We start from the raw sequence: 22,058 nt of genomic DNA on the forward strand, positions 1-22,058 counted from the left end.
CTGGTTTCTTACGTATAACAGAGAGGACAAGCAAAAAAGAAGTTGCTTTTGACTACCAGACCTCTTTAACAGGCCTTTTCTGGAACATAGTGAGAAGTTCAGACTGGAAGGTAGAAATCAAACACAGTGAGGGGCAAGGAGTGGAAATAGATCAAGAAGTCTTGGTAGGTTGGTCCTAAATTGTGACGAGTCTTCTGCACTATGTCCTGCAGTTTAATTTTACCCTAGAGAGAACAGAATTTTGAGAATGTTACAGGGTTTTCTGCAGTGACAGCAATCAAAATGAGATTACGAAGTAGACTGGACATAAGCAGCACACTTTGGTGTCACTGTCTCCCATCACCCTCAGATGGGACCTTCTAGTTGCAGGAAAACAAGCCCAGGGCTCCCACTGAGTCTACATTATGGAGTTGTATAACTATTTTGTTACATATTACAATGCAATAACAATAATAGAAATACGGTGCACAATAAATGTAATGCACTTGAATCATCCCGAAACCATTCCCCCCAAACTCCGCCCACCCCTGATCTGTGGAAAAATTGTCTTCCATGAAACTGGTCCCTGGTGCCAAAACGGTTGGGGACTGCTGATCTAAATCACTGTGGTGTACCTCATCTATAATACGTAAATACAAGCCTTTCCTGAAACTCTTCTATGAAAGTTTTACAGTGAAATAACTTAGGTATTGGTAAAAGGAAAAATTACAATTATAAATAAACAAACCAAACTGATTTATTTCTCAAAGTCAGATGACTTTCAATCTTGTTAGCCACAGAACACAGTTTCGTTCTTATCTAGGAAAACCATTTTCATTTGTCACAGGTTCTAAAATACAAACAATATGCATATATAATTGGGTATTATTGCTACCAATATTAATAAATTTTGCTAAAAATACCTTTTACAGATTATTTCTATCATAATTACAATTTAATTTTTAGTATAAAAGAACTTTTTATAATTACTATAAATTTTGTTTTATGTTGGAAGTTATTTACATATTTGCAATTGTTATATTTTTTATTTATAGAACTTTTTAAATTTTAAAGAAGTGGTAGGTAGTATGGATATCTTTCAGCAATAAGGATACAATTGCAACTATAAGGTATAACAGGAATTTTTAATTAGTGAAAAAAATATTTAAAAGTTAAACTTCTCTGAAATACAGCATGATTTTTTTAGCTGTAGGACCTTATAAATGAGTCATAAAAACCTTATAAAACCTGAGGAAGGACAATGGTTTTTCCAAATCATCTTCAATTATTAGTGAGCTGTTCCAATTTTGTAATTCCAGTCTCAAGGAATGAGCTCATCCAGTTTGGAGTTACCAGGTTAGCTGTATGCACATCCAGCACCTGTGAAAACAGGATTTAATGCAGCTTCCCTGACCATCCAACCTTCCTAAGCAGGGGAGAAAAAAAACAAACTAACATGACTCAAGTTATGTTGTTTCAGATTACCTACAGAAAAAAAAATGCTTCATTTTGTTTTGAGAGGCACCTGCTTCAGGCAGATCTCTCAGACTTCTCTACTCCTATTGGTTTTCTCCCCCTCAATTTCTTGTTCTTGCCTTTTTCCCGACTGGCTCATCTCTTTTCATGAGCAACGGTAGCAGCAAAATCACATCAACAGCATCCACTAACAGCCTGATCTTTGAAGTGCACTGTGCCCCCAGCTTCAGAGATCCAGAGACCTGGTAAATCCATTTCCCTGACATCCACCGCTTCTAGAGTTGCCAGGTGATAGCTTTTAGCCCATCTCCTGGCAGAAATCAGTGGGACAGGGCAACCAAGGAGAGTTGAAAATAGAGGAAAAGGTCTTCACTCAGGTGAAGGATTACATTTTACCAAATCCCTTTTTGTTAGCTTATCAAGCATTTTTGTCTCACTGAGTGGGAGCCCAGATGCTGTTAAGGCCAACAATATCCCACCTTCTTTCCATGCTCCCTATTCCTCTTGACAACTACTGTCTTTGATTGTGTCCCCAAGGGCTTTGTTTTAGAGCTAGGGTGCAAAGAAGCACTTGCTGGCTTAGAGGTAGAGAAAGTTGGAAAAGAGGAAAAAATGAAGACCACTGGGAACAGGTAGAGCATTTTTTTCATATGAGATTTGTGAAGATTATAGCTAAGGGGCTTACATGGAGAACTGTTCAAGAGAGCATTTCTAGGTCCAGGCAACAAAGTGTGACAGTAAGCAGAAAAGAAGAAAGAAGTTAGACTTCCCACCTCAACAGAGCATCCAGGGATTCTCTGGCATGCCAAGGAAGCACTTTGAGACACCACTCTTGACATGGATATTGGCATTCTGAAAATAGGCACAGTCAGTGGGAAGCCTTCCCCAAATGGCAGACTGGACTGTGGTGTCTCAGGGTCTCATAGAAGTAACTAGTGGGCATTAGGATGGGGCTAATTAGGGACAACTTGTCAGTAAGGCTTCTAACTACCATAATTTGGTTATTAAAAGTAAGTGTAATCATATTTTATGGCCACAGACTTTGTGAATCTGGGATATCATGCTATATAACTACATGTGGACTTATTTCCCAAATAGCATCAGTTGATGTATTGATGTCATTTAGCAATACAGATAGCTATTTTTTTCTGACTTCATTCTGGGCTTCATCTTTAAAATCATAATGATTTAATAAAAATTATTGTCTTACAAAATGACTGAATTCCAGGGTTTTCTAGGGCAAGTGGTGGTGAGGCCAAAATAGTGGCCATAGTAAGGTCATTTTTGCAGAAGTTTTAGCAAATGTCAAACTCAATTTAAGATCAAATGTCAAACTCAATTTAACAGGCAAGGATGGAATTGAGGAATAAAGCCATATCATTACCCAGGTATCAGAACAGAAGCCTTTGGATGCCCAGCGAAGGGTCAGGATACAATAGCCAAAGGCAGTAAATGGCAGAGGCAAATGAGCAGAGGAGACAGGAATTGAAAAGACTCAGGCCTGTCCAATATGACTGCTGGGTACAGCACTTTATAGCCAAGGTGATTGTTAGGAATACACTTTATCAAGCACCTATTAGAATGGCTTAAAACTATTGTCTTTTACCTGAGACTTTGTGTCTCATGACCCTTGTGACTGAGGGCTGTATGCACCCTTGCCTAGTTTTATGAGGATGCTGCTTACTACACGGTATAATTTAAAGACATGTTGAACTTGGTTCCCTGACCCAAAATATCAACCCTATCAAGGAAAAGTAAATGGCTAGTGATTATCAGCCAAGGCCCTGGTTCTTTGAGATGAGCAGCCACTACTGCTCTCTGCAACAATTAAACTTAATATTTACTGACTCTGGAGGACAGACCAGATCAACATCTTCAAGTTTTGTGGGCAGTGGGATGTGACTCTGCCCTAGGAGCCAGAGAAGTCAGTGGTAGATACACTCTGTAAAAGGCAGAAGGCCATTCTTTGGTCAAAACTATATCAGTAATGAGATATACAACCAAATATCAAAAGTAAGGGCAGGGGATCAAGTTCAGAACAGAGCAGAAGCTGCCACTACTGGTTTTGTTGACTCAGCTCTGCAAGGAGCGCCTTTTACCCCCAGGAAGTTGACTGTTATCTGGAAACCAGAGAGAGGGACATACTGATAGGAAAGGACTATGCTACATCATTTTGCCTAGGGTTGACCCTCAAATTACTTATTTTCTTTAAAAAGGGAGGAGGGCAGGGCCTTAGCCCCTAAATGACACTTATGGCTTCTAAAAGTGATCTAATAAATCATGGCTGGGCTTGGTGGCTCATGCCTGTAATCCCAGCACGTTGGAAGGCAGGCAGATCACTTGAGCCAAGAAGTTTGAGATCAGCTTGGGCAACATGGCAAAACCTCGTCTCTAAAATCAAAAAAAAAAAAAAAATTGTGAAACAGAGTCAAAACTAGATAAACCAAATGCACAAACTTTCCATTCTTAAAATACATCCAAACATATCTGTAGAAGTTAAAAACAAAGTCAAAGAAATTATCTGGGATCAATTTTTTTAAAAAAATAGTACTGAACCACTTAAACAGTCAAGGAAGATTTATTCAAGATGATTGCAATAGGAGAGAGAGACTATTATAACAGGGGAGAAAAACTGAACTCAACTCCACTGAAACAAAAGGCAGGAGGATTTGTAAATGCTGGAGTGAGCTAACGGAAAAGTTCTGACAGACATTAGTGGAGCGTTGGTCAACATGATTAGGCCATCTGCGTTTACTAATTGTTGCTTATAGAAGTTAGGCTCCTACCCTCCCACAGCTAGAAAAGAATTCCAGCTTTCTTGATGATTAAATTTCAAAGTGTCCTAGGTCCTTGAGAAAAATATTTCTGGATTGTAGAAGATTTACATCTCAAAGGGACAGAGAAATAATTTATAAGTTTTCTGAGTAAATGTTTTAAGAAGAGGGAGATCAGGAACCTATGGTCAGTAAGAAGCCTGTTTAAAGTTTAGTCAAGCTGAGGGAATGTTAAGGTAGGGAAAGAATATGCTTAGAACTATTTGCATCTGATGCAATAAAGATCCCCCCTCCTTTTTCCTGGTTCAGATTCTATTTTGCAGGTTAATTGCTTCAACAAAAGATTATTCATAAGGCAAAAGGCAATCATACTAAACTCCTCTTTGCAAACGCTATTTTCCACTTTCAATTTTATGTGTTTTCCACTTACAATTTCAACATTAAATGTATGCTCCCCAAACATACATTTAATGTTTAAACTGATAGGAAGTACTTTCACACCTAGGTTAATTTTTCAAAAGGTGAAGATCTCAAGTTTAATCGCCCACAGTTGCCACTGGAAAATCTTTTCTGCAAAGGATATTATATGTAGGAAGCTTCTGACTCAACTGGCATCTCAACTTAAAACTTTCACTTCCTTCACATGTGTATCAGTCACCTGTCACGCAGTGGGTCTAGAGAGCAGGAATGAAAGATTTCTGACAACTGTTCTAACAAAAACATAATGAAATTCTTCTAATGAATCCCATTTTAACAGGTCATGGCATCAGATTGACGGGTCCAGAAATTCATTTGGTTACTGGAGCTTTGCAGGGGAAAATGAGGTCTGAGAAAACCAGCTGATAAAAAAGCACAGCAAAGGTCAAACAAATCAGAGAAATGATCAGCCAAATGAGCCGCAAAATTATTTATTTGCTTGTAAAAAAGAAATTAGCTATACTTTGTCATATATAACCAATACCTGTCTTACTTGATGGAACACACGATTGCCCAGACAAAAAGAAACAAGGTAGGGATACTCATGTGTGCAGCCTCGGGGGGGACTACTGGATTTTTATCAATTTGAAAACACTGGAGACATACTGAGAGCCAAAATAATTAGGAAATCATTGTTGATTGAATCCAGTATCTTGTCTGATAGGGCTTCCAGCTTGTTAAGGTGGTTACTACAAACAGGGAATGAAAGCACTGAGTCCAAGTTCATTTGGTTATTAGGCTTCTACTTATAGTTCATGTCCATCAGAATGTTCCTATGCTTACCTTGCTATTTCATCCTTCTGCTTTCAAGATAATCCCCTTCCTCTCTAAACGAACATTAAAGACCTGCTTGCTTCTCTTGGCTAACTTTAATCTTACACTATTTTCTTGCATGTTTCTTTCCCCTACAATATGGATTGCCATTAAAACTCTTGTTCTGCAATGAGAACACACGGACACAGGGAGGGGAACATCACACACGGGGGCCTGTCAGGGGGTGAAGGGCTAGGGGAGAGATAGCATTAGAAAAAATACCTAATGTAGATGATGGGTTGATGGGTGCAGCAAACCACCATGGCACATGTATACCTATGTAACAAACCTGCACATTATGCACATGTATCCCAGAATTTAAAGTATATAATTTAAAAAAAAAAAGACTCTTGTTCTCTTTCTACGCACAGATCATCATTGTTCTAAACACAGGAAATTCATACTCTATGTGCTGTGTTCCATCCATAGAACAAGAGAGTACATATACCCACTCCTTTGTCCACTAATCCAGTACGGTATAGACGCGAGATGCAGCTTTATAGAGCCCAGTGAAGAGAGTTGCTTCTCCTCTCCTCAGTGCGGTGCTTACCCTATGTTTCAGTTCAGCATACTTTTGACATCTTGATTTGGTGCTGACAACCAGTGGCATTTCTCTCACATAATTATGAGTGACTATAATCCTCCAAAAGAGAGCAAAATACATTGTAAATGACCAAAGACATACTAAGTGTGTATACTATAGAAGGAGGGAGATCTTCGATAAGCAGCATTAAAACAGAAACAAACCGGGTGTTGTTTTTTTTTCAACTGTTCATTTTAAAATAACAAAAAGGAAGTTATAAAACTTGCTCATAGGCTCCCTTGCACCCTTAAACTAATTTCCCCCAAAAGTGACATCTTATAAAACTGTACTACAATACCAAAACCAGGAAATCGACATTGGTAAAATGCTTTCAGCTACACTATTAACTAGAATACAGAATTTATTTTATTTTCACCATTTTTACATTCATATGTTTATGTGTGTTTGTGTGCATATGTATAATTCTATATAATTTTTCCCACGTATAGATTCATGAAACCACTGCTACAACCAAAGTACAAATCTGTTCTATGAGCACAAAGGAACTGCTTCATGCTACCCATTTATATTTGTACCACCCATCCACCACACACTTTCCCTATCCTATTCCCTGGAACAACTAGTCTGTTCTCTACCTCCATAGTTATATAAATTGTAATCATATCAACCTAACCTTTTGAGATTGAACTTTTTCCCTAAGAATAATACCCTTAATATCCATCCAGGTTGTTGCCTGTATCAGTAATCTGTTCCTTTTATTGCTGAGTGGTATTCCATTGTATGGATGTGCCAGAGTTTGTTTAATCATTAAATCTCTGAAGGATATTTGGGTTGTTTCCAGTTTTTACTATTACAAATAAAACTGTTATGAAAATTCATCAATACGTTTTTGTGTAAACATAGGTTTTCATTTCCCTTGGATAAATGCCCAAGAGTGCAATTGCTGGACCATATGGTAAGTGCATGTTTAGCTTTGTAAGACACTGTCATATTATTTTCCAGAGTGGCTGTACTATTTTACATTCCAACCAACAATATATGAGAGACGTAGTTTCTCCACATTATTACCTATATTTAGTATTATCACTATCTTTTATTTTAGCTGTTCTAATAGGTTTATAGTGCTGTCTCCTGTGGTCAGAATGTATTTTTATACAATATGTTCCCATTAATAAGTTACAGTCTTCTACATTTCCCCATTGCTCATCGTTATAGATGCACTTCACATCTACAAGCCTACAGTTTTCTCTTCTCTCTCCTACACAATCTTCTCTCTTCTATAGACGTACAACAAATACTCTGTAAAACAGCCTTCCATTTTATTATTACCTTTAATCTAAACTCTAGAATGTTGTAAGACTAGCTAGAAAAGTGAAACTGACTTGGCTTGCATTTAGGAATGAGGAAGCAAAGTCAAGTGCCTGAAGACTCCATAAAGTATGCATCTCATGGGTCTGATTTTTTTAATCAAATACAGGATTTCAGAGTCAGAAACTGTAGAGACTGCTTCCCATAGTTAGGCTAGTAGCTATGGATTCTATGTCCTATCAAAAAAGTGAGGGTCATTATATTCCAGGAGCTAATTTGGGACTGAGAAATTGAACTAATTTTATTTGTTCAGATAAAGGACTAATGAAGATACGAGATCTAGCTGTGGTGAAATCAAAACAGACACAAAGATTTGATTTTCATGGCTCCTGAGTAACCCAGGAAATCAATTACCTGCTGTGCTATCAATGAGACCTTTGTGGCTATAGCAGCCCCAATTACCAGTACTTGAGCTCATACCATATATCTTAAATGAAAAGTCTTCAGTACAATCTACCCATTTGTTTTTACTGTCTTAACAATGTATCACCATGGGATCAGTAAGGTTGCAGAACTAGTTTTGATTGAAAAAATAATTTTGAAGTACAGAAGAACTGGCATCTATTTTCTATATCACATATAAATACTTTTATAATATTCAACATGCTGCTCAAAAATCCAGATAAATTTATCCAGTAAAAAAAATTATTTAAAAACCTGTGTGCTGAAATTCCTCAAGGTTTTATTATTCAGGAAGAAGGCAGGGAAAAGTGTGAGCACATCCATCAGTGGTTTTAAATCAGAAAAATAATGAATCTTATGCTGAGTACCACTTTGGCAGAGTTAAAAAGAAAAAAAGTCATGAAGAAAAGGTGAAAAAGAAAAGGTGATAATGAAGGTACCGTTTCAAATTGGAAACAACTAAAAGAAAGATTTTTAGATTTGAAAAAAAATAACTGGATCAAAATATTTATATCAAAGAAAAAATCCTCGTCAATGAGTTAATATCTGCTTTTCTAAGAATAGAGCTTAAAACTTAGTAATATGGGTTGTCAATATAGAGTTTGCTGTGTAACAAACAACATGATCTCATTTGAAACCTGATACTCAAAATCAATTCAAACAGATTGGGAACAATTTTGTTATTTTTAAAATTATGTCTGCATGTGCATATGCACTCATTACTGATCTTATAGCCAGTCTCAAGTCTCACTTGACACATCACATCTGGCAATTAGGAAACTGGTGAAGTTGTATTACTCTGTATCACTACATTACAAACAGGCAAGGATAAACTTCAGAACTTCAAGAACATAATTGTTTGAGAAAGAGAAATGTTGGGCATGGGTGGGAGAGTGGGAGATAGCTTCAAAAAAGAGGCAAGACAAAAACTGTGTCTTCAAGGAAGATACGTTTTTTTCTCCAGAATTATAAAATATGCTAATCCCAAGAGGATAAACTCCAAAGGTATCATATGATGCCATCTTAACCAACCAATATCATCCATCTTGCTGTTATTAGACTATCACCATGCTCAAGCTGAGATCTTTTAAATAGCATTTAATAATCTTAAAATTACAGAATTAAAAATTAAAGCTCAGTTACACTTAAAATTTAGAGCTCTACTTTGGGAGGCCGAGGCGGGCAGATCACGAGGTCAGGAGATGGAGACCATCCTGGCTAACATGGTGAAACCTCGTCTCTACTAAAAATACAAAAAATTAGCAGGGCATGGTGGCGTGCACCTGTAGTCCCAGCTACTCCGGAGGCTGAGGCAGGAGAATGGCGTGAACTCGGGAGGCGGAGCTTGCAGTGAGCCAAGATGGCGCCACTGCACTCCAGCCTGGGCGACAGTGCAAGACTCCATCTCAAAAAAAAAAAAAATTAGAGCTCATTTACATTTTAATACAAATTCTAAATATGTATTTTTTATTTATATCTTAAGATATTTGGTTGCAATTATAAAGCATGATTTGAGGACTGACATTTTTCCCTAAAGTATAAATTTAGGAAAACTAAATACAAGTTTTCTTTCTGAATTTTGTAGAGAAAGAAAAGAAAATTTCCTTCAGTGGCTTGGCTGAATTCTACTATTCATGTGTCTAAGGCAGCATGACACCACTTGGATCATTTTTCTTCCAGTAGTTGACTTGTGAAAGTTTGAGGATAAAGTAGAGATCCATATAGGCACCCAAGACTCAAATGTTTCACATTGTTTATTGACAGTGAACTTCAGAGATGCACAATATCACTGATAACTCTGAGAACAGAGTACTTCGGTTATCTATTTCTGGTTTGCTTGAAGTTTTTCAGGAATATGCTGAAAGATTCAATGTGATCATGTGCTCAAACTTATTAAAGTGGAAATTCATGCTTCCTATTTCTATGCATTTTGTTACTCTGAAGTGATAGGTTTCTATATTGACTGAAAAGTTTCTTCACATAATTATCCTAAACCATAAGTGACACCTTAACCTTTACAGTCAAAATGTTGAGAGATAGATATTGGAAACTTGTACTAAAAGATAGTGCTGGTGAGACAAGTAGAACAGCCTGCAATTAATATAATTTTTCACTCCCTTCAGATAAGATGTTAGTAGTAAAATTAAGAGAACCATAAAACTGTTATGATGATGACTTTATTTAAAAAGAAAAATGGCATTATGCTGATATTTAAAGCATTATCATAGAAGACTACTTTATTACAAATATATATACCCCTTTAGGCATTGTTCTTTTAGCTGTCCTAGGCTATTGCTCAGCCAAACTAATAAGTCTGAACTGTTTTCTAATTCCTGTGTAAAGATGAAGGTATTGAAAACTTAGCATGAATACTAAAGAAGAAATATATGCACTAGGGAAAATGCACCTGTGCATTGCTATTCTCTGTCTGACTCTCTAACTGCCACCATTAATATTTTTTGTGTTTCTCACAGCTGTCAGGACGTGCTGGCTTCTGCTTTATTCTCAGCTCTTAAACACATCTTTTCAAGTTACATGGTTTGCATGCTAATGTTCAACCAAGGCATATTATTCAGTCTAATTTTGATCTTATCAAATGTAGGAGAAGGATTTTAAATGCAAGAACCATTCATACTAATTAGAAGAACTATTTAACAGCCAGTCTTAGGCTTCTGAAAGACTAAGGCAAAAATTTAAAATAAGCCTCAAAATTAAAATAATAGCAATAGCATAGAAATTTTTTAAATGTTCACATGTTTATTTTTTGTTTTAAATCCAATTGAGTGCTATTTTCAAATAATCAGAAATGTGAGACTATTCCATTTATACAAGATATGATCAAAGAGTTTCAAGTCGAATACTATCTTAGAAATAATTTAGCACAACTCCATAATTTCATGAATGAAGAAGCCTGGAGAGCATGGAGAAGTTTGCAGTCTTTCCCAAAGTCACACTGCGACCTAACGACAGAGTCAAGACTTAAAATCATACTGCTCTGTCTCCCACCATACAAGATAAGCTGAGATCAAACAGAAAAAAACGCTAAAGCATTTTTAAAATCAAAGCACTTAAGAGATATTTTTAAATTGCTTGTTTGATGTAGAATTTCTATTCAAGTCAAAATGATCAAATTTCCTTACAAGTCTTTTAGTTCTCCTTTTTAATCAGAAGTGATCACATCGCCTCTACTAGATGCTATGGTGGGAGGTTTCACATTTACCCTGTCAGAAGAGCTCCAATTGATCAACATGCCACTTCTCAAAATCTCACACAATCCTGGTGCGGCCTTTTTCCACTTTATTTGGAATATTGATTGACTCAATGCTTATAGAGGCATAGCTTTTCAAACCAAACATTCCTCAGGAGACACAACTTGACTCACTCAAATGAATATTTGGACTATTAACTAGCTCACCATTATTTAAATGATTTAGCCTACCCATAGGCTATCCACACAGAGTACATATTTAGGCCAGGTGCAGTTGCACATGCCTATAATCCCAGCACTTTGGGAGGCCAAGGTGGGATCACTGAGGTTGGGAGTTAAAGGCCAGCCTGGCCAACATGGCGAAACCCCGTCTCCCTAAAAATACAAAAATTAGCCCGGCGTGGTGGCCGGTGCCTGTAATCCCAGCTACCAAGGAAGCTGAGGCAGGAGAATTACTTGAACCCAGGAGGCAGAGGCTGCAGTGAGCTGAGATTGCACCACTGCACTCCAGCCTGGGTGACAGAGCAACACAAGTTCTCAAAAAAGAACTCTATAAAGTACACATTTGGGTTTCCAAGTGCACAGCCCTCTACAATCTTGAAACCCATGTTCTCACTTACAAGTGGGAGCTAAATAATGTGTACCCATGGACATAGAAAGTGGAATAATAGACTGGAGATTTGAAAAGGTTGGAGGAGGAGGAAAGTGAGGGATAAGAAATTACCAAATGGATACAGTGTACATAATTTGGGTGATGGTTATACTAAAAGCCTAGACTTCACCATTAAGCAATATAGCCACATAACAAATCTGAACTTGTATCACCTAAATCTATAAAAATGAAAAATATATAATTTTTTAAATGATCAAATCTGAAGGCCATACTGAGCATACCTGCTGCTTTCTTCATATGGAAGAGTCCACACGCACAAGAGAAGGAAACAGATGAGGTAGGACTGCTTTGAAAAAGTTCCCAAAGATGTTCAAATTAGTCATTTTATCTTGAATATGCTAAGTAGATTGTTAATAAGATAGACTGATGAGAATTTGTGAATTTTCCACAAGATATGGGGAAAATGTATAACTAAGTATTGTTAACTAGAAATTTTTTCAGCTATGAAGACAGAGTGAACCTCTCAAACTAAAGAGATAAATTTTTGATTACTCATACCTATATTAACTGGAAGTCTGAAGTTAGTAAAGCACTGTCAAACTAGTAGAAATCAAAAGATGCCTTATGTTAGTAAATTGGCACATAACATGATTTTTGAGGCTATGTCATTAACTTCATTATATCGAACTACTTAGAGTTAGTTACATATGAAAATACAGGAATGTATAAACAAAATAAAACTTGAGGGAAAAATACAGAAAAGAGGAAGGACAGTAAGTAAAATACACATTGAGTAATTGACCATCATATACCTAATATATATGAGAATCAATACATTTTGTGTTTGCCTTTTGGTCTGATCCCTGTGAAGCATGAAGAGAAGTAGAACTTTCACCTGCATTTCAAAGGAAACTTAGAGAAACAGAAGGGGTATAATTTTCCTGTTCTAAGACTAAATTGTATTCTCAGATATCAAGCTTCTTGAGAACCAGAATGAAAATATCTTTTAAGCCTTTTGCGTTATACATTCACTCCTATAATCTCTGTTTTTAATAGTCAATAAACAGTAAAAAACAACACAGTCTCCTGTTTGGAGAAAGAAGGCAATATGTAGACATCTTTAATTGGGAGAGAACCATGGCCTACAAATTCAAAGGTCTTTTGTACATTAATCTCTCCCTACTTAATCATCACACTAATCTTGTAAAGAATCACAGAGATCCAGAAATGTCAAAAGATATAATTGCTGTATTTTGTAATTGTGGAGGATTATATCCTGAACACAAAGACAGATGGGAAAAGGCTTTTGGCCCCATTTCTACTGTGTGCTTGGGGAACAATCATAAGATAAGCAGAAGCCTGTTTGCAAATAGAGTAGCAAAGAATAACATACCCTTTGAATGAAATGCTCATTTAATGATGTGACATTTCCTTTAGTGATCTAGAAATCAGTTAGTTTTAACCCATTTCACTGTACTGACAACTAAGATGAACACAAAAGATTCAATGAGACTTCTTTGGCTTATACCAATGTGTCCTCCCTTCAAAATAAATTCACTTGGAGAAACTTAAGAGTCTATAATGTGAAGTTTCACAAGACTTTTTTTCTCATATAATGGAAATAGTTTGTTGTATTATGCAGTGCACTTCATGTTTTCCAAGGCACATTTCAGTGGTTCTGCTTCACAGCATCCACATCTTCGTTGCAAGCAATGAAGTCTGTGTTTCCGTTATGGCTGTCACTGTTATTTTGACTGCCTTTAACCTGCTTGGCAACTTGAGAATCGTTTTGTCAAGATCTGCACCCCTAAAGTGGCCATGGCGTGGCCTTTGTTGATAAGCTGCTCTCACTTCACTGACAGATATTTTCTGATGCCTTGAATATAGCAACAGTGATCCCACAGTGACAGCTAACACTGGAAAAATTCTACAATGCAATTTTACTACAAGATGTAGAAGAAAACACAGAAGACATAGGTGAATGGAATTGATGGGTCAAAGGGTACAAAGACAAACTCCTTCCAGGAATGTTTGAGAGTGCCTGGTTGTGTACATCCTTGCCAATATTAGGTATTATGATACTTCAAAATCTTTGTCAATTGATTTAATTAAAAATAATATCTTGTTACAATTTGTATTTTTCTTATGAATGCAACTTAGTATTTTCATATCTTAATTTGTCACTGCTATTTTTCAGTGTTCACTTTCTCTGCCTGTTTTTCTATTGAGGGCATTGTCTTTATTGAATTGGAAGACCACTTTATATACAGAATACCAATTCTAAAGTTGAGAATATATTATGGGATAAATGACCAGTATCACTTTGATCTGAAATGCCTGCAACAGGATAGAGAAAATGTTATTCATTGAAATTCCAGAGGAGTTGGTTGGGGGGAAGTATATTTCTCTGCAGTCTCTACATGAAGAAAGAGTTGTTTTTGGAGCTTTGATTTTCGGAAGCTTGAGGCATACAACAGGCATGAGAAAGACAGTGGAAAGTGTGGATGTGTGATGTGAATGGAAGCAATCTGAATGTCCAGCAATAGAAGATCATTAAGTAAATTATAATATAATACACATAATGAGATGCTATGCATTTGTGGTCAGCAGCTTCTAAAATCATCCACGGTGATACCCAGCCCCTGATATGCATGCCTTTGTGTTATCTTCTCCCCTTGAATGGATCTAGTGACTTGCTTCTAACAAACAGAATATGGCAAAAGCCATGGGATATTGCCTCTGAGATGAGGTTACAAAAAGATTCTGTTTCTGTCTTGGTCATCCTTTCTTGCTCTCTCACTTCCTCTGATTGTATCCAGCTGCTATGCTGTGAGCTGCCCTATCAAAAGGCTCATGGGGCAAGGAATTAAGGGAGGCTCAGTCCAGTGACCTACGAGGAATGCAGTTCTCCCAGCACCATATGTGTGAGCTTGTAAGCAAATCCTTCCCCAGTTGTGCCTTGAGATTTCTACAGCCCCAAACCACATAAAAGTTTATTGTTTTAAGACACTAATCTTTGGGGTAATTTGCTATGCAGCAATAAATAATGAATGCAGCAGCCATTAAAAATGATAATGCAGATGTGTGGTTTGTATGTACAATGGGGGGATAGATGTGTGGGTATGTGCACATGTCGTCTGTCCTGCTGCAACACGCTTCTGTATATACACTTAGTAAATAGGGGAATTATGGCACTATAAGTTGGAGTTGTGCTGGTTCATATATGACTTTTTCTGGATAAGCAAAGCCAAAATAGGACTGGACTTCTAACCATCAGCAGGAAAGGAAAAACCCTCTGCTCAGCAGCTGCACTGACAGCAGGAGCCCATTGTATGTTTTAAGAAATTTAAAACAAGTGCTTAAAAATATAAAATATAGACAAGGCTATTTATTAAAGCATGATTTGCAAGATTTATAGTAAGAAAAGACTGAAAAAAACCCACATTCCATCAGTATAAGATTGATTAAGTAAACTACGGTATACCAACCGATGAAGGACTATGCAGATATAATAAGAACCGATGAAAATTCTTTATGGTAATGTAGAGTGATCTGCAGGATTTAGCTATTAAATGAAAGACACCAAGAAACTGAACAGTGAAACTCATAAAAGAAGGGAAATATCAATATGTATAATATTTGCTAATATTTTCAAAAAGAAACTTACAAAGATACCCAAAGATACAAAGATACCCAAAAATATAATACCAAATCCAATTAATGGATTTTCCTTGAATTCTGATTTGAAGAAAGGAATGACGAAAAGATTTTTTTAAACTGGAAAAACTTGAACATGGATTTGATATTAGATGATATCAAAAATTTTGATAAATTTTGTTAGGTGTGAAAGTGGCATTATGTTTATAGGTTTTTAAAGTTTTTATCTGGTAGGAATATATACCGAGTTATTAGCAGGTAAAATTATAGATAGCTGCAACAGGATGGAAAAATATAATTGTTGAAGCTGGATTTTGAATGCATTATTTTTATTTATATATATATATATATATATATATTTTTTTTTTACTTTGGGGTATGCTTAAAAATTTCCATAATAAAAAGTTGAAAAACAAATAAATAAATTTTAAAAGAAGGTTTGCTCGCAGACCTTTTTACTCAGAGAGACACAGTCCCAGAGAGGCGAGAGAGGTGCAGCTCTCAGCTCATGGCAGATTTCACTGTTGCCAGTGCCTACCTTGACGGTAGCCCCAGTGGCTCAGAAATCTGTTTCCATCTGTATTGTGCATACTCCTGCTCAGTGTGCTCCCTTCTTATTCTTTTTTTTTTTTTTTTTTTTTGAGACAAAATCTTGCTCTTGTCCCCCAGGCTTGAGTGCAGTGGACCGATCTCTGCTCACTGCAACCTCCACCTCCCAGGTTCAAGCGATTCTCCTGCCTCAGCCTCCCGAGTAGCTGGGATTACAGGCACCTGCCACCACGCCTGGCTAATTTTTGTATTTTTAGTAGAGATGAGGTTTCACCATGTTGGCCAGGCTGGTCTCGAACTCCTGACCTCAGCTGATCCGCCCACCTCAGACTCCCAAAGTGCTGGGATTACAGGCGTGAGCCACCGCGCCTGGCCCTTCCTGTTCTAATTAAAGGGTTGATGGCATTACCACTTTATTGTCCTTGCATTTTTAAAATCTCCAACATACCAGCCTGCAGTCATGTTGAATTGTCTGTCTGGCAGTCTATCTTATCTACCCAGATACTAGCAATTGTTTTTGCTGGTTCTCTGGCTGCAAGTTTGCTTGAACTTTGAATACTCTGCCCTAACCTTATTTTCCAATTTATCCCTGCCATTTTTAGTGTACAATTTTGCCAAATATAAGGTTTTTTGGAAGTGCATACACTGCATTTTAGCAGAAATGCCTATACATGCAAACAATGTACAGATAAGAGCAACTTAGCAAATAATTTTTATATAGCATAATTTGGATTTTGTTGAAACACATATGTATGCATAAGAAAAAAAGATTTTTGTAGTTGTTCGTATGAGTTCTCTAACTTTTCTACAAGCATTTTTGTGGGTTTATAAAAGAAATGATAAGAGTTTTTAAAATTAAAAAGCAACTGATAGCCCAGCATCTGACCATTTATACAACTTCGAAAGGTCAGATTCAAGGGCAAAGAAGTGAAGATGGAGTAAATTCTGTAATTGCCTGTGGCTTAGAGAAGTCTCAACACTGTTCTGAGTGTCTCTGGAAGAGATTACTTCGCAAACCCCACACCAGCAGAAATTAAATTGTCCTGTGCCAGGGTGAAAAACAGAGTGGGCTGGGGGATTTGGGAGGGTGGGGTCGACTATTCTGAATCTTATTTTGGCAAAGGCTGCTGAAAAGCCAAAAATCTGGCAGTTATCAAGATGACATCTTAAACTGAAAGATATTTTAAAAACTCACATTTATAAAAAAAACACCTTCTACTGTGATAGCCTCCTTTAATATATCATCTTCACAATATTTTTCATATATGTATAGCTCTCTTCACTTTACAGACAAGGAAACACTCAGAGATCTAATGAATTTGATGAAATTATGAAGATGCTAAGAATAGAGAAGGGAATTCATTCTACCTCTCTCCTTAAAGTTTGTATTTCAGAGAAAATCACACATACTGTTACTAGTCAAATTATTTTATAGGCAAGCTAGTTTCTCAAGATTGGACTATCTGGGTGACTTTCAAAAATATCAGTTAATACTATCATGGTAAATTAATGCCTAGCATCATAATTCAGTTCCATCATTCTGATTACAACCAAACATAAACATTTGCCCAGACATATGTAGTTAATTCTTGATTATCTTTACCCCTAGAATTGGAGGAAGGGGAGTTTATGTGAATAAGGAAGCCCACTTGCCCAAAGGCACACAGAAAACTGGAAGCCAGGAGTTAACTGTTTCTGTCCCTTCCTGAGAATGGGCACTGGGGCAGTGCCTCTTAGCCCAGGCTCTGTACAGGATCCCATAGAGCATAGCACATATAGTGGTCTGTCTGCTGATCTTTCTCTGTCCATCTTCTTTCTCAACTGGGCCGTAAATATAGTTGACATTTCCTCCTGAATAAATCCATACAAATTATGCCATCAGTCGAATCATTACATTTGCAGTTCAGGTTTAATTTTTTTAACTTGTTAGAAATCTTAATCAAGGCCTTATATGGCATTGCAAAGTTAACACCCTAAGGACCTCATAAGAGCCCTTTCTCCAACCTTGTTAGTATTTTTGCTTTCTGTCTCTTCCAAATTGCCAACTTTCACACTTGCACAACCTGCTCCTTTGAACACTCCAGTGAGTACACCCTGATTTGCTGTAGCTGCTGAACTATTTTCTCCTCTTTTGATTCTGCCCCAAAAGTTCATTTCCCTCATGTTTGGCCCTTAAAACTCTCCTTGCTGTCTATTCTACCTTCTCCTAAGGTCAGTCTTGAGCACTCAAGAAAGGTAAGGGGCACTGAAAACACCAGAATTCTGTCCACCAGGCCTTTCACATACCTATATAACACAGATCATTGGCATTCCTGATGGAAGCCCTGAAGTCCCCCCATCACCCTACTAGATTATTAAAAAAATCAGTTATGGAAATATAATTTTAATATTGAGTAATTTGATTCTATTCTGGTATTTAAAAATTAATAATACTCACCTGAGTCCAGGAGTTCGAGACCAGTCTGGGCAACACAGCAAGACCCTATCTCGGCAAAAGATTTAAAAAATTAGCCAGGCATGGTGGCACACACCTATAGTTCCAGCTACTTGGAAGACTGAGTCAGGAGGACACTTAAGCCCAGTTCAAGGCTACAGTGAGCTATGATTGCCACTGCCCTCCAGCCTGGCCAGCAGATACTGGCGTAAGTGTTAAATCTCGGCTCTTCATAATTACATAATCCATTTCCCCAGCAGGCCATCTAGGACAATGGTCTTCATTGTGCCAAGTTGAAAATATGCTTATGGAACAACATAGCCAAACTTTATCCCCTGCAGAGTCTGTGTGTAAGATTTCAAGGTAGCCAAAAGGCTTCACATGGAGCCAAAAAGCATTTAACTTGTTAAAAGCATTCTTGGGGAAGAAAAAATTCTCATCCTGTGGAATTAGTCAGATCACTTTAACACCTGCTTCTCATACTCTTATTTCCCATGATCTTGGCTATTTCCCCAGTTTCCGGGCTCTCTTGCAACTCTGGCTCGACTGTTCAGCTCTCCTTATTTTCTGATGACTCGTATCTTCAACCTTGACTGCTCCCACAATCATATCTATTGGCACCCAGCTTCAATCTGATGCCCACTTGGTGCTTTCTGGTTTTGATCCATGTTTGAACTCCCAGGCCTAGGTAGTAAGGGTGTCATGCTAGACATATAGAAAGCTGTCTAATTAATGAACCTCTTGGAATATGATTAGGTACAGTCATATTAAGGCCCTGTTAAAGAAAAACAATTATTCTGGCACTTGTTGAATGGGCAAAGAAGACTTTATTCAAGACTATTGCAATAGGTGTCAAGACTATTACAATAGGAGAGAGAAATTCCACTCAACTCCAAACACATTAAAGTAGTTGGGAATTTATAGCCAAGGAGTAGGAGGTGAGGGGTGTCAATGGATAGAAAATTACTAAGAAGAGCCATCAAGTGTAGGGGAATTCTTGCTAAACCATCTTAACATGATTCCTGCTGAAGTTAGTTCAGGATGATCAGATATCAAGGGTGTGGGTTGAGAAATATGATCAGATATCAAGAGTGATCAGATACCAAGAATGGAGAGACATTCCGTAAACTGACTTAACAGGACTCTTGCTAAGACCAGACTCAGTACGCTGGAAGACAGAGCCCTAGTTGGAAGAGGTTTCAGAGAAGCCTGTCTAAAGTTTGGTCAAGGAGAGAGTCTTTGTCAACCCACAACAGCATTTGTAAACAAAAGAAGGAAAGGGAGAAGGAAATTAACACACTTTTAATGACTGTCTGATTGTGACCCTGTGTCACTTCATGATACTGCATATACATATTATATTATTTAATCATAAGTATTATGAGGAAGATATCATTATCCTCACTTTACACATAAAGAAACTGAGGGTCAAAGAAATTAAATAATTGACTGTGGGATCAGAAGACCTGGTTAGATGTTGACTTTTTACCCTGGTAGCTCTAGTGACCTTAAACAAGTCACTAACCTCTGTCAGTCTCAGTTAATGTGCAAAATTGAGATAAGACATCTTCCTTCCAGAGCTTTAACAATTATCTTTGTGAGGATGACACCAGAATCTCTCTCTCTCAACTCTTATTTCCAAATTCATATCTCCAACTCTCTCCTACACAGATATTTTAAAAAATTAACATCCCAAATTGAACTTATTATCTTGCTTCAAAATACCTTGCATTTCTTTCTAAATTCTTAAACTCATTAGATAAGACCTATATAATTTTGCAAGCTAGAAACATCAGAGTTATACTCAGCTCCAAGTACTCATGACCCCTGCACTCACACACACATACTTCCACAAGCAAATGCCTAGTTCTAAGAGAAATATTTCCCAAAGCCACCTTCTCGATTATGTCCTTATGATGACTCCTTCTGCTCATGCTCTGATCATCCCACCTGGGCTGCCACGAAGGCCTCCTGGTGGTCTCCTTACCAACAATCATATCTGCCCCAGTCCATCCTTTTAATTGTCATTGCAGACTAAATTCCATGAAAGCAGAATTTAGTCATATCACTGTGCTGCCTAAAAACTCTGTAAGTCCTTCACTGCCTGCCAGTAAGATCCAAAATCCTTAGCGAGACATACAAGGCCCTTCACAGTCAGCCTCAACTTTTTGTCAAGCACCACCTTTAACTGTCCCTCCTCACTGAGGGTCCATTCAGGGAACTCTCCCTCTCTATCACCTGTTCCCTCTCTGAATGTCCATCCCCTAATCTCTCATCTGGTAAAATTCCTTCAAGATCCATGTCAAATGTCATCTTCTTCCCTCAATCTCTTTGGCACCATCTGCCCTCCTCCAGACCCCGATGGCTCTTTGTTCATACCTCTAGCATAAACCCTATGGTCTGAATGTTTATGTCCCCCTAAAATGTATATGTTAAAATCTTAACCCCCAAAGTGATGGTTTTAGGAGGTGGGACTTTTAGGATGTGATTAGGGCTCTGGCCTCATAAATGGGATCAATGTCCTTATAAAAGAGACCCCAGAGAACTCCCTTGCCCCTTCTGCCATGCAAGGACACAGCAAGATCATGGTGGTCTATGAACCAGGAAGTGAGCCCTCGCTAGACACAGAATCTACCAGCACCTTGATCTTGGACTTCTCACCCTCCACAACCGTGAGAAATGAATGTTTGTGGTTTACAAGCTACCCAGTTTATAATATTCTGTAGAGCATCCAGAAAGGACAAAGACAGCCCTTAGCTACAAAGGAAGTAAATGTCTCAGACATGTTTCTCCTATCAGACTAGAAGCTTCTTGAACACAATAACTATGTGTGAGTCACACTTATGTCCCCTGAGCCTTACTTAATCTAAAACATCATTATACCTACAATTCATTTTCTAGACAAGATTATAGAAAATAAAACAGCTCTCTTTATCCATCATTTAAAATAAAGAAAAATGAAGACAACTGCAATTCAATGTGCAATGTTAATTTAAACTCAACAAGGTTCCCATTCATTTAAAATTAAGGAAGAATAAGATCCAAAATACTTTTCCCCTAGGATTAAAACACATTATTGTATAATTATAGACATTTGAAAAACTGAAGTGTGTTGCTTCTTTAGGGACCTGATTTCTTTCATTCCATTTACTATTTTTATGGCATTATGATAAGCCCCCTAAAGTCATTTCCTAAGTAGTTACAAGAATAAAAGAAACTTTAAATTAAATACCTTAAAGTTTTTCCTTAGGAATAATAATTCATCCCTGCCAATGACTTCCCAACAAATTTCCCGGGTTACTACAATTTTAAATTAAATAATTAAATTCTGAGATAAAAAAATTAAAATTACTCTGCATTTAAGTAATTCTAAATGAATCAATAACAACTTAAAGGCATACAAACTCATTATTTCAGATTTTTTATCTGTTTTAGTTATCAAACAGATGAGCTACAAATATTCTAAATTGTTAACATTTACAAAATATAATTGTTTTAATTATTACATAATCTACCTTGCGAAATATTAATTATAAATATTAAATAATAGACCTTAAATAATTATATAATCTAAATAATTATTATATAATTTATCACCATATTTTATAGTCTATACAATCCACACTGACCTATCTAAAATTACTATGAATTATAACTTAAATCTTACAGTTAGAACTGTTTCTGGGCAATGTCTTTCAACAGATACAACCACGTGGATGTTATACAAATTGTTCTTTGGTGTAGAATTTAAGCTGTCTTCTTTG

General features: G+C 37.1%; 2 long non-coding RNA genes across 2 annotated transcripts in view; both read right to left on the minus strand.

Moving 5' to 3' along the window:
- Positions 1-1,105: 1,105 nt before the first annotated feature.
- The window catches only part of LOC134760079 (uncharacterized), a 115,670-nt gene continuing 94,717 nt past the window's right edge, over positions 1,106-22,058 (minus strand). The window contains exon 5 of the long non-coding RNA XR_010136972.1: positions 1,106-1,359. This is a non-coding gene — a long non-coding RNA (uncharacterized LOC134760079). The remainder of the gene's footprint in view (positions 1,360-22,058) is intronic.
- LOC134760080 (uncharacterized) lies at positions 17,273-18,405 on the minus strand. The gene is made up of 2 exons (XR_010136973.1): positions 18,298-18,405; positions 17,273-17,711 (listed from the first exon to the last, which is right to left on the minus strand). It is a non-coding gene; the product is annotated as an uncharacterized LOC134760080 (long non-coding RNA).

The sequence above is a fragment of the Pongo abelii genome, chromosome 15 (genome assembly GCF_028885655.2).
Source record: "Pongo abelii isolate AG06213 chromosome 15, NHGRI_mPonAbe1-v2.0_pri, whole genome shotgun sequence".
In the NCBI taxonomy this organism is placed as follows: domain Eukaryota; kingdom Metazoa; phylum Chordata; class Mammalia; order Primates; family Hominidae; genus Pongo; species Pongo abelii.